Source organism: Myotis daubentonii, chromosome 3 (assembly GCF_963259705.1).
Source record: "Myotis daubentonii chromosome 3, mMyoDau2.1, whole genome shotgun sequence".
Taxonomy (NCBI): domain Eukaryota; kingdom Metazoa; phylum Chordata; class Mammalia; order Chiroptera; family Vespertilionidae; genus Myotis; species Myotis daubentonii.
In genome coordinates, this window is record NC_081842.1 from 95,581,784 (window position 1) to 95,595,377 (window position 13,594).

Here is a 13,594-nt window from a genome sequence, read left to right on the forward strand (position 1 = left end):
ATTTTGTTTCCTATTTGAGCCACTGAGAAGTGGGCATCCCATATCTTCTCCTAGATATTAGATGGTAGGGAGTACATGAAAAACGTTATGACAGGTTACAAGATACACAAACTATAGAACACCCATGTTCTTTTTCCCTTCCCTGCTTAACTTACATAAATTATGCCTGGGACTGCAGCAAAGGCAGACAAGCTACCGTTCACTCTAACCACAGTTTATTAAATCTGTATGTTCACAGATGAAAGAAGCCTTGTTCCAAGCTAACTGGACAAGACCCTGACCTTCAGGCCAGACCTCACATATTTTAAACCCTAAAGCATTTAATAACCTGCTTAAATGATAAAAGCTATCAGAAAGTTTTTCAGAAAAATTTCTATACCCAGTATGGTCCCCAGTTTTCATTTAAATTTTTTTTTCTGTTTTATAATTATAGACCAAGGAAAAGAAATAGCCTACAATTTTTTGTCTAAATAGGTTGGTCACTCCTTTATTTTTTTACTGTTAAATAACCACAGATTGAATATAAAATATTATTCATGTACATATACACCCATATGGTATTATTGGATATATAGATATCAAAACATCTATGTAGCCATAGATAAATTAATAGATAGCTATAAACCAACAGAAATACAGGTATCTCCTTTAAAAAGGCCATCTAAACTATTTCCCCAAAAAACCTTTTTCAGGACCCATCTCCTCTATCCACTCACTGAAATGTGAAGTTCACTCAGGAGGCCACTTTATTTCAGCCTGAAATTCCTAATTTCTGAACATTTAACTATGGTGCCCTTCAGGATTACTGCTAGTGGAACCTAAATTCTGTGGCCATTACCCTGGAAAGTATTTCAGGCTGTGAAACAAGCTCTTAAAGGAAAGTAGTTTTTCAAGCCTACATTATGGTGCTTTTAAAGGGAATAAAAGCCTTAATGAGAAAATGAGTCTCTTGAGACTTCTGGCTCAAGGTCAGCTGTGCACACTTGCCTCCTGGTTGGCAGGGAATATGTTAAGGGACATTTCAGGGAGCCCATTCTGTAAAAGGTCCAGGATGAAATCGGATCACAGCCAGTTCTCGGGAGCCTCTGTTGGGCAACTTTATAATTCTCTGACAGATTTACTCTGAAGCCATTCCCACGCAATAATACAGAGTAACCCAACCTCTCCCCTGCCACATACCATCCAAGGAGGGGACACGGGGTTGCTAAGGAACCTGCTACAGTAGCACCTGATGGAACTAACACTTGTCAGCTGATAACAGTTTACTGTGAACAAATTTATCAGACCCTTCCCAAGTGGATTAATACATTGTCAGCTTCGGGAGGGCTTGGGCCCTATGTATATTTATCTTTATATCTAGTCACAGCTAATGCAGTGCCACATAAATATTTTTGGAGAGTCAGCTAAAGTCAGTCTACTCTACAGTGTTGCCCTCAACTGGCTCCATGAGGATGAGAGCGAGGAGGAGAAAGAGAGCCTGTCCTTAGACACCAGGCACCGTTACCTGTTGCTGGAGTCTATTCCGTAGGCGTACAAAGATGTGGTAGCTTTCAGAGGAGACCTGGAGGCTGACGGAACTTACCTGCATCTTGTAGTGAGTGATTAGGGGAGAAAATGATGCTTCAGATTCAGAATAATGCACTCAAAACTAAAATGAGTATTGTGAATATTGCTGAATAAAGGATAATGGAAAATGTCTAAAAAAGGCTGTGCATAAGTCTCGCTAGGTGGTCTCCATTAGTTGGCGGTGTAGTTTAGGTGCGACTGCCCCTCTTCTGGGAGAGTGGTTAAAAGCAGCTTTGATAACAGGATACAGAACACAGGACTGGCATCATTTTATTCATTTCAGCTTCCCAGGCACCCACATTTAAGACTCCTTGGTAAGCTACAATGCACACTTCAACAGTATGAGGAACGGAGATGACATTAAAGTGTAATTACATTTAATATACGGAATGCAGAATAATAGCAACCTGTAAACTAGGACAAGTAAGAGAAAGGGAAAACCTAATCTGAGCCTCTTTGCTCCCCACCTCTTTAGCATTAACCAAGGCTCACTGTAACATGTTTTATAAGGAGATGAATTCACTGGGGTGGTTCTTTGTTATTTTACCTTCACCCAGAAAGGTAATTAAGAAGTGAATCATATTACCTTGATGATAGAGACAAAGTATGTCAGAAATGGCATTACTCCTGCAGAATTACACAAAAACACAGACTCCATTCCCACTTCTAATTTATCACAGTAATGATAAAAGTTCTAAATGCTGCCAAGCAATGCAATTGAGTGAGAATTACTGAAACGAGAATTATCAGCATTTTGTTATGTATGGGCAGAACTAATCTTTTTTCACCCTTACCGAGTTAATTATATAATTTATGAAGCATTTTGCTGCTTTAGATAGTTGTGTGTATTTAACAGTAACACTCCTTGGTATTCTACTTGGAAGAACTTTTTTCTCAAGTTCTTGTTTGCCTAAGAGTTCACAGATGAACTTCCAAGTCATCAAAGTGGTGAGTTACTGATAAGAAAATGAGACACAGTTGTTTAGGTTTATGAACTTCATTCAGTTCAAGTTCAAGCAGCATGTCCTTTCTTCCCTGGAGGGGTGAGGACAACACCACTCACTTAACTGCACCGGCTTCCTCACCCCGAGCCTCTGCACATGGTGAGAGCACCTGCACAGGCCTCCTCACCCCGAGCCTCTGCACACGGTGAGGGCACCTGCGCCGGCCTCCTCACCCCGAGCCTCTGCACACGGTGAGGGCACCTGAGCCGGCCTCCTCACCCCGAGCCACTGCACACGGTGAGGGCACCTGCGCCGGCCTCCTCACCCCGAGCCTCTGCACACGGTGAGAGCACCTGCACAGGCCTCCTCACCCCGAGCCTCTGCACACGGTGAGGGCACCTGCGCCGGCCTCCTCACCCCGAGCCTCTGCACACGGTGAGGGCACCTGCGCCGGCCTCCTCACCCGGATGAGACCTGCTGTCAGATGTGACCGTTTCATTCTTCCTGCTCAGACCAGAGCAGTCACCAACATGTGCCTGAAGAGGCTTCAAACATGTATGTCACTCCTCGGGTGTGGCCTTCTCTCCTGCCAGCCCGCCCAGGCCCTGCATCTAATGCTCCTCTGCTGGGAGCTCTGGAAACAAATCGCACCATGCACCAGTGACGCTCTGAGCAGCCGTGGGGCTTTATGATGTGACATGCCCCACATTTGAGGAACCATGATCATTCTAGGAGGCTATTCTCAGTGTAGATATTTTCCTCTCAGGGAGTCTCTTTCCTCTTTAAAGGAAAGTCATTCTTCCTTCCTGAGCCCTGGCACTTTGGTACAGTGAGCTGGTTCTTCCAGAATCTTTGTTAGAAGAGAATACGGGTGAGGGTTCCTTTTTTAGGGCAAGAGCAAAAAGAAAGGCTCAGAGCTGGGAGTGACATCAAGAAGGACAGTGGTGAGTTGGCCTCAGCCCTGGGATCCTGGAGCACAGCGAGGGTTGAAGAACACCTCCCCACCCTTTGTGTTCCACGAACAGCATAGACAGAGGTGCACAAGATGCCCCTGGTCACCTAGGACAAGGCCAGACAGTCTCCAAATTTCCATTCTTTGCCTCATAAATAATTAGCTGAACCATGTGTCCCATTGATCAACCAGAACACAACGCAGGTTAACTGAATTTAAGTTTCTTTCCTTGCCCAAGGTTTTTGAACTTTGACCCACTCTCAGTAGACAACCCCTCTTTAAGAGCCCTGTCCCAAACAGGCTGGCCTCACAGGAAAACATTCTCTGATCTGTCCCCTCAGGCTACGCTTACCACTTCCCTGCACTTGGTTCTTTCTACCCTTGTTTATTCCTCCTTAGTTGGTCAGACTATTCTTCCTATTACAATAGTCCACCTCCCCTATTGTAATAGTCACTTTTCCCAGATTTTACCATTCATCTGTTCCCAGGTCATATTAAATGTGACAATCCTTCTTTCAACAAATCTCTCTCTCCCCCCCCCCCCCTCTCTCTCACACACACACACACTCTTCTTCATAAAGACTCCAATATGGCTATTTATGTTTCTCTAATAAAAGAATAGGTGTGATGATTGGACAAGTTACAAGTAGTAAACAGTAATTTTTTAAAAAGAAACTACTAAATAGTAATATTTTCTGTATCTCTGAATTTTTATCTACCTTTAAGAGTGCTTGTCAGTCTCAAACCTCATATTAGGATCTCTGTTTTGTATAGGTGTGTCTTTCAAAACCATTGGTAAAACCAATCAGTTTAACTCAGAAGATAAACAAGTGCAAAAAACAAGCGACTTTTAATTGTTTCTTTTTCTCTCAGTAAACAGTATGATTTGCCATAAAAACATTAAACTGCCATATTTGACTGAATAAATTCTGAGGATTTTAGATAGAATAACTAATGCTTATTCTATCATGGTATTGTTTTGATATTTTTTTCTTGTGGAAAAAGATTCATTTATGTGTTTTAAGTTAAAAATAGTATTTGTTTTTCTTAGCATTCACTACTAAGCAAGACCTATGCAGACATTCATGATTTAAGCCTTTACAAATTAAATTTGAAGGACCACTATTCTTTTCTATCAGAGTAAAACACATTCTAAATCCCAATAAATCTATTTCTTTAATATGCCACTTGATGTATAATAGTGCAAACAAAAACACATAATGGATTCCTCTTGAGAAAGGAATATGTATTCACTCCTGATGAAAGATCTTTTGATAATTCACTCTTGGCTTCACTGCTTGATTTATATCTTCTTCAAACATTAATTTGTTTTTAATTTTTCCTGCCTTCTAAGGTTTTCTCATTTCAGTGACATATACGTGACAGACGAGGTTGATGAACTACAGAAGTAAAGATTCTAACTCAGAGGAAAAGCTTAAATTATTTTGCAATCCCATAGAGTCCATGAAAGAAACTGGGAAATCCGCATTTCCAAGGGCTTGATCATAGCGTTTTAGAAACAAGTGATGAAATCTACAACAACAACAAAACATTAAAAGCGTGTGTATTTCTTTAGTCAATACCGAATGGCTCCCTTGAGTGTATTTTTTCCAAGTCTTCAGTCCATTCAATTGTATAATCTAGAAGCGACGGCAAAGCCATACGAGCTCTATACAATCCACTGTTTTTATTATAGGTCTTAATTTTAAAAATTCATACCTCCTCTGAACTTTATTTTAATTTAGGAAACAGTAAGTAACTTATTTAACTGTCTTCAATTAAGGAAGGAAGCAGTATAGATGACAATGCCTCAAGGTGAAACTCATTGTTTTAAAAATATAATGCACCATCCCTTTACAAGTTCAGCCTGTGTACTTTCCATCCTATTATTTCCCACCAGCCCAGTCAGAAGCTGTTTACTAGAGCATTTTTCTTTATTCTGTCTCAGTAATGGAAAATATGTTTTGGTGATCTATTTTCTCTATGATTATATTGCACAAATGTATTTTATCTATCACTTCAATTGTTCTTTAATTTCCACCATGGGCTTTGCAAAGATGACAGATTTGAGGCTATGACACCAGCTACAATATTGGATTCCCAGCACTGCTTCCTGAGATAAGTAAGGGTCATTGTGTATGTTTCCTCATATGTAAAATGGAATTCTGGTGGAGGAAAAAAAAAGAAGGGTTATATATTTGAAGAATTGAATGCTGAGGATTGATTGGTTGGTTGATTGATTGATGTTTCTAAACTTAGTACTTCATTGAGGATGATGTGTTCCATTTATTTAAATTATTCATTTCCCCCAAAGTACCTGTGAATGTTGCACTTGTACCATTAATCTGAATTGTCTTAGAAACATCTAATCTAACTGACTGTGTACCCACTAGATGCTAAAAGTGTCCCGGTTCTGTTTTTGGAGTAAGTTTGGCTCCTAAAAACAGGCAACCAGTGCAATTTATTTATTTTTCTTAAAAATACATTTTCTTGCCTGGCCAGTGTTGCTCAGTGGTTGAGCATCCACCCATGAACCAGGAGGTCATGGTTGCATTCCTGGTCAAGTCACGTGTCCAGGTTCCAGGCTCAGTCCCCAGTATGGGGCCTGAAAGAGGCAGTCTATTAATGTTTTTCTCTCTTCCTCTTCCTTCCTCTCTCTGAAATCAATTTAAAAAATATAAATATATATAATACTAGGGGCCTGGTGCATGAATTCATGCATCTTGAAAGGAACTGTGGGTCACGAGGCTGCGGTGGGCAAAGGGGCGGGTCTTGGCCCATCCTCCGTGCCCCGGTCTGGCCCCACTCACCGCGGCCTCTGGTCCCCTATCTGCTGGCAGCCCCGCTCCCACCGCCACCACTCCCACATGCTGACAGCGCCAGCCCCACTCGCACCAGCTGATGGTGTACAAGTGGGGCCAGCGCTGTCAGCAGGTGCGAGCAACGGCTGGTGCCTGATTGCCCCTCAGGAGTAGGGGGAGGTAGAGAAGCCCTCAGGGACAATCAGAGCTGGCTGCCTCCATTCGCACCTGCTGATGGTGCTGAATGATCAGGACCAGTGCCAGGCATCAGCAGCAGGTGCGAGAGGTGGCTCCAGCACTGGCTGTGGGTGTGAATGGGGACAGTGCTGTCAGTGGGTGCAAGCACTGGGCAGGACCTCAGCACGTGGGAGCAAAGAATTTTCAGTAACCACCAGAGGCTCGCCCCGATGGCAGCGACTGGTGCCCTGCCTTGGTCTGGCGCCCCCGCTCACCTGTTCCACTATCCCACCGCGGCCGACACCTGCCATGTTCTGTGTTTTGCCACCTGCTGCCAATGCCCGCCATGTTCCGTGTGTGCCCCCTCCTGGTCAGCACACATCATAGCGACTGGTTGTTCGGTTGTTCAGTTGTTCCACCATTCGGTCTATTTGCATATTAGCCTTTTATTATATAGGATGTTTTCTTATTTCACATGCATATACTCCAACTTCATTCTATTACAATGCTTTTGGGAAGTAGATTCTTCAGGAATAAGTAAGAATAATTTCAGATAGTAAAATCCTTAGTAATAAATCAGTTTGGCTAATTTGTTACTTAATATCCCTGAGCAATCCCCTTGTTAAGAGCCCTGGACTAGATTTGGCTTATTTATTTAAATTTAGGGATCTTTAAGCTGCAACTAAGGCAAGGTAGGAAAAGGATTATCCTGTTAAATGGTGATCATTCCCTCGGCTCCATCATGGGCATCTCTGTGAAGCAGAGCAGCTGGCTATTTCAGCTTACACGTGGGAGATTCTGTGCAATGTGACAGCATGCAATATCTTCAAAATATGTGCTTGAGGATGGATTTGATCATTTAATTCTCACAGTTTAATTTCCACATGGCCACGTGTTTTCAAAGCTATAACGTAAGTATTTAAGCTACAGAATTCCCTAGCAACCCACCCACACGACAGACTTATTTAGATGTGTTCTATGAAATTGTATATGCGGAGATTTCTTGAAAATCCCCCTTTCTTTTTGTGTTTTGTTTTTTCATCAAGAACTGATACATTCATCACTGACAAATGGCCTAATAATTAACAATTATCAGTGTGAATTTTGGAAGAACCTATTTATAAACAATAGTTTAGTTTTCTACATTCATGCTGTAATAGAATATTTTAATAAAGGCATCCCCATGTTTTATCAGATAGTTTTTTTCTTAAAATCTGGTCCTAATATTCTTATAATTTATTGCCTGATCATTTACGGTTTTGAAATTAAAAATCTATTTATGTATCTTGATTATGAGCATTATTTTTTCAAGAAAGTATGATAATATAAACAAACTGGCTAAGATGAAATACTATAGCCATCAAATTAATGCTAGGTGCTGGTCATATGTTTTCATTACTCCCCATGACAATCTTGCCAGCATATTTATTTTACCATATGATACAAAAAAAATGTGGCTTAGACAATATAACTTGCTCAAGTCAGAGAGCCAAGGACTAGCAGCACTGGGATTCTGACACAGTCATTCTTATATAGTTCTGACACAGAGTTTTCCACAAAAATTATTTGTTGAGAGATGAGTGAATAGTAAGTATTTGATGGATCAATATAGATATACATATGTTAAGTCTCCATATTGTATTTTACACTTTCATAAAAACAAGGATACATAAACATCCCATATGCCTGCCCTACTGGGGAAGTGTTAATCCTATCTAATAAAAGAGAAACATGGTAATTAGCATACGACCACTACCCTTCCCATTGGCTAATCAGTGAGATATGCAAATTAACTGCCAGCCAAGATGGCAGCCGGCAGCCAGACAGCTTGAAACTAACATGAGGCTTGCTTGCTTCAGTGACGGAGGACTCCAACGTTCCCCGCCTGCCTTGCCTGGCCTCTGAGCTTGCAGTTTAAGAAACATTGTAACAAATATAGAAGCTAAACAAAACCCCAGAAACCTGCTTTCAGAGAGCCGGGATCTCAGAGCTGGAGTTATACATTGTTTCAATTATAGAACCAAAACAAACCAGATACCTGTTTTCAGCAGAGGAGGCCTAAGAGCTGGAGCCTCAGAGCTAAAGCTGGCCCAAAATAAAAGAAAAAGAAAAAAAGAAGCAGTTGGGAGCTTCCGTCACCCAACAGCCTGAAAACAGCCCTCAGCCTCTCACCCAGACTGGCAAGGCACCCCAGTGGGGACCCCCACCCTGAAGGGTGTGTGACCAGCTGCAAACAGCCATCATCCCCTCATCCAGGCTGACCAGGCACCCCAGTGGGGACCCCCGCCCTGATCCAGGACACCCTTCAGGGCAAACCAGCTGGCCCCCACCCATGCATCAGGCCTCTATCCTATATAGTAAAAGGGTAATATGCCTCCCAGCACCGGGATCAGCGGAGCCGTAGGCCTCCTGGCACCAGGATCAGCATGACAGGGGGCAGCGCACAAACCCCCTGATCGCCCTGCGGCTCTGTGTGTGACAGGGGGCAGTGCCCCAACTCCCCAATTGGCCCTGCTCTGAGCCCAACCAGGGGCTGCACCTAGGGATTGGGCCTGCCCTCTGCCACCCAGGAGCAGGCCTAAGCCAGCAGGGGTGCCAGACTGCGAGAGGGCACAGGCCAGGCTGAGGGACCCCCCTTCCCCCCCAAGTGCACAAATTTTTGTGCACCGGGCCTCTAGTCATTTATAATAAGAGAGAAACATAGAAATTGACCGTCCCTCCACTACACTCAAGCCATGCCCACAAGCCATGCCCACCAGCCCATCAGGAGCAAGTATTCAAATTAACCCAACTAAGATGGCAGCAGCCACGAAGCTGGAGAGAGCAGGAGGCTTGGGTTGCCCCTGGCGATGGAGGAAGCCAAGCTTCCCACCTTCCCTGGCTGGCCCTGGGTTCCGTTCAAGGCTACAAAGTTTCAATTATAGAAGATAAATAAATTCCAGATACCTGCTTCCAACCGGCCATGACCTCCGCTCAAGGAGGGGCTGAAAAAAAAAGAGAAAAGAAAAAATTAAGAGGCTGGGAGCTTGGGTCGCCAGCGGGTGTGGCCAGCCTGAAAACGGCCATTAGCTCCTCACCCAGGCTGGCCAGGCACCCCAGCGGGACTCCCCCACCCTGAAGGGGCTGTGGGCAGCCTGAAAATGGCCCTCTGCCCCTTACCCAGGCTGGCCACACCCCCATGGGGTGAGGGTCCCCGCTGGGGGGCTTGGCCAACCTGAAAACAGCCCTCAGCCCCTCACCCAGGCTGGCCACACCCCATGAGGTGAGGGTTCCCTCTGGGGAGCTTGGCTAGCCTGCAAAAAGCCTACAGCCCCTCACCCAGGCTGGCGAGGCACTCCAGTGTAGACTCCCACCTTGTAGGGGGTGTGGCAGGCCTGAAAATGGCCCTCAGTCCCTCACCCAGACTGGCCAGGCACCCCAGTGGGACCCCCACCCTGATCTGGAACACCCTTCAGGGCAAACCAGCTGGCCCCCACCAGTGCACCAGGCCTCTATCTTATATAATAAAAGGGTAGTATGCAAATTGACCCTAACAGCAGAGCAACTGGGAATGACTGGTCACTATGACACACACTGACCACCAGGGGGCAGATGCTCAATGATGGAGCTGCCCCCTGGTGGTCAATGCACTCCCACAGGGGGAGCTCTGCTCAGCCACAAGCTAGGCTGATGGCTGCCAGCACAGTGGTAGTGGCGGGAGCCTCTCCCTCCTCCTCAGCTTAGGCCTGCTCCCCACTGGCAAGTGGACATCCCCCAAGGGCTCCCAGGCTTCCAGAGGTATGTCTGACTGCCAGCTTAGGCCCGATCCCCTGGGATCGGGCCTAAGCCAGCAGGTGGACATCCCCCGAGGGGTTCCAGGCCGGGCTGAAGGACCTCCCCCTCCCCCCCAGCTCTGAGTGCACAAATTTTTGTGCACCGGGTTTCTAGTTTAGAATATTTACGGAACAACAGAAGTGCAGATGTTGGGTTTGCCCACTGCACTTTGGTTGAAATAAATATCAGACTTGGGGGAGAGACCTCAGTTTTTAAGCTGTGGGGTTTTTAAACTGTATAGTCACCCCTCCCTGTCATGATTAGAGGCCCAATCCTTGTGATTGCAACTCTTTGGTGTATTGTGCAATCACATGACCTGTCACCCGAGCTTTCTTGGTTCAAGAAGTACCAGCTTGTCCCTTGACTTACTCATGAGATGGAATCTGTCTCTACTGCTACCGGGAATATGATGTTCCCCACCACCTGGACACCCTACCAGCATTATTTGCCTTAAGCACTTGTATTGCAAATTTCTGTGGAACTTTTCAAGAGGTCAACATGCAGGAAATCAGTTTGAATAACTTTTCTCTTTCCTTGTCTGTATGATATTGTTGCTGTAATTATTTTATTTCATATATTTTCACAAAAAATCGCCATTGGTACCATGTCTCCTTGATATCATCTGTTTAATCTCTCATTGAGTTTATTTTCTTTTTTGTTTTCTTTTTCTCTTATGGGGAGAATATATACACTTATAAGAAAAGATGATTTATGAATGAAAATAGCAATGGTAATGATGACAATGATAAGATAGAATTAGTTTGCTTAATACTTTTTTTTTTTTTGCTAAACAAGGCCTGATTTGTTAAGAAATGAGATAGAGTGAACAGTTACCTACCTGGTATGATAAGAGTCATTAGGGAAACTTCCTTGTTTCTCAAATACTCCCTTTTTCTTTTCTTTGACTAAGCTTTGAAAATTCCTGCAGTAAAAGATTGTTCTGTTTAATTAAAGGCTTAAAATGACAGTTCTCCTGGGATGGCTTATACAGAGTAACTAAACTATCAATCCCTTCTGTGTGAATAAATTTCTGAAGAGTTAATATGAAAAGGAATTTAGAAGGACCCAGTAGCAAGGAGAGCCTCTGTAATCTTACTGAATAGACTAGGAAGACAAGGGTAGCCACTCAATAAGAAAATATAGTTGCTGTCATTACGGCCACATTGGTCTCTTCAAAGATTTTTGTGCCTAATGCTGCCCTAACCTATGACTTATCAAGTGACAGTTGCTTATTCTATTTCTAATGTTCATGCTACATATGTCCAACATCTGGATAATTGAAAAATTTCATTTAGACTCTCAATATATTCGGGTATTTAGACATAAATGTCTAATCAACTACTCTTCTTTTAGATGTTTTCCCAGATGATAAATCATAATCCCAGATTCCAGGATCACCTTGAACATTTTAGTTTAATCTACTTAACAAAAGAATACACACGAAAATGATAAAATACATAATTTTTTTTCCTCTAAAAAAACTATAAGTAAATCTATGGGTCTATCTCATTCAGCTAAGATTATGTACATGTGAATTTAGCTTGTGTATGCCAGGGGAATATAAAGACAACATTCAATTTACTTATATTCTATTGTTTTTCATTCAATAGAATCATTAAGTAAAAGTGCAAAGGCTGTTGTATATAATATGCTTTAAGCATTCTGTTGCCTTTTCTAACTTGGTCTTAGACTACTTCTATATATTTTTTGAAAGCGACTAGTGTATAAATCATTTGCTTGCATATGACAAAATATTCTCATACTTACCTAGGCAGAACCTGGACAATCTAGGTATATTTCAGGAAATCCAGTGACAGGAAGTATAGCCAGGCTCTGCAAGGGACTGAAACTATCAGCCCCCAAACCGAGGCGATGAAGACAACCTGAAACCAAGGTAGCCAACTGTCGTCATCTCTCCCTTCTTCTCCCAGGGTTCATATGGCCTTTCCTTCTTCCCTCTGCACTTCCAGTGAGATCTCCACTGTTTGCCCAACAAAGCTGGTAGGCAAACATGATTGTCTCAGTCCTAATTTTACATGTTTTGCAGAATCTTACACTCAAAATTGGAAGCTGTTCCAATTTAACATTCTTGAGAAAGTGAATTTGGGTCATCATATCATACATTTATAATTTCATTCATCAATATCACTTGAGCCATTTTTGAATCATCAAGGAGTTTCCCAGGTTACTTCATCTTGCCCTGTCTAAATATTTTGAAGTACAAAATGTTAGACTTGGTACACAATGTCTTTGCTTGATATTTGATTCCATCCACAAGTAGTCATTTTGATAATAGAATCCTTGGTATTTGTTCATAATTATAGGTGTGTGTTACAATCTCCTCAAAATAAATAACTACTGCATGGATTTTAAAAGTTATCTTTAAATCTCTTATTTATCATAATACCAACCTATAAAATCATGAGATAAATCCTCAAAATTAAACACACATTTTTTGTGTGTCACCGATTTACTCCATTCTTATATGTTTATGAGATTCAGTCAGATCTCTTCAGTATGAAAAATGAATAATTTTTAACAAACAGAACACAACATTCCTCCCCATAATGTAAGATTTTGCCCAGTTATCACATCCTAATGAAGACACCCTTCTCAATTTCCCCTACAAAGCCCAATTTGCACCCTCCTTCCTGCTCCCATCGCACATGATACATGCCACATTGTCAGTATTAATGTTTGCGATTGTCAAATTTTCTCTTTGTTGGATTAGGCAATCAGGTTTGATAGGGCAGTAATTCTGACCTGTTCAATTCATATGTGCAGTGCCTACTACCACAGTGATAAGTATGCAATAAGCTTACAGTAAAAGCCAATGATCATTAGAAATGGCTAAGTGTAGCACAGATGACAATAGTATTATGGTGCTCTGTAGTCAAATGAAGTTCATTCAATTCTCAGTTACAAATGTATCCAGAAATGATTCACTATTTGTCTTGCATTTAACCTTTGTTATACATTTACCTTTTCATGTATTTTGGAGGACTCCCAAGAAAAGTTTTTGTATATCACAGTAGAAAGAACAGCAATTTCATAAATGATAAGTGTGTGAAAATTTGTATGACACCTGTAATATTGACATGTAGAAAAGAACAATCCATTAGCATCTTTGGAGCACAGTGAAGCGAGGAGTTAACTACTGGGTTCCAAAAATATTAGCATGCAATGACATTATTTTTGACTCAAGCTTTTTATGATAACCTATGTTATATTTTTAGAAATCACCTAGTGATTTTCTTAAGTCATAAATGACAAGTAGGAACATTTTAATGGAGAGTAAGCATGAGAGAAAAGTGAAGGGTAGTAGTGTCACATTTTAAGTC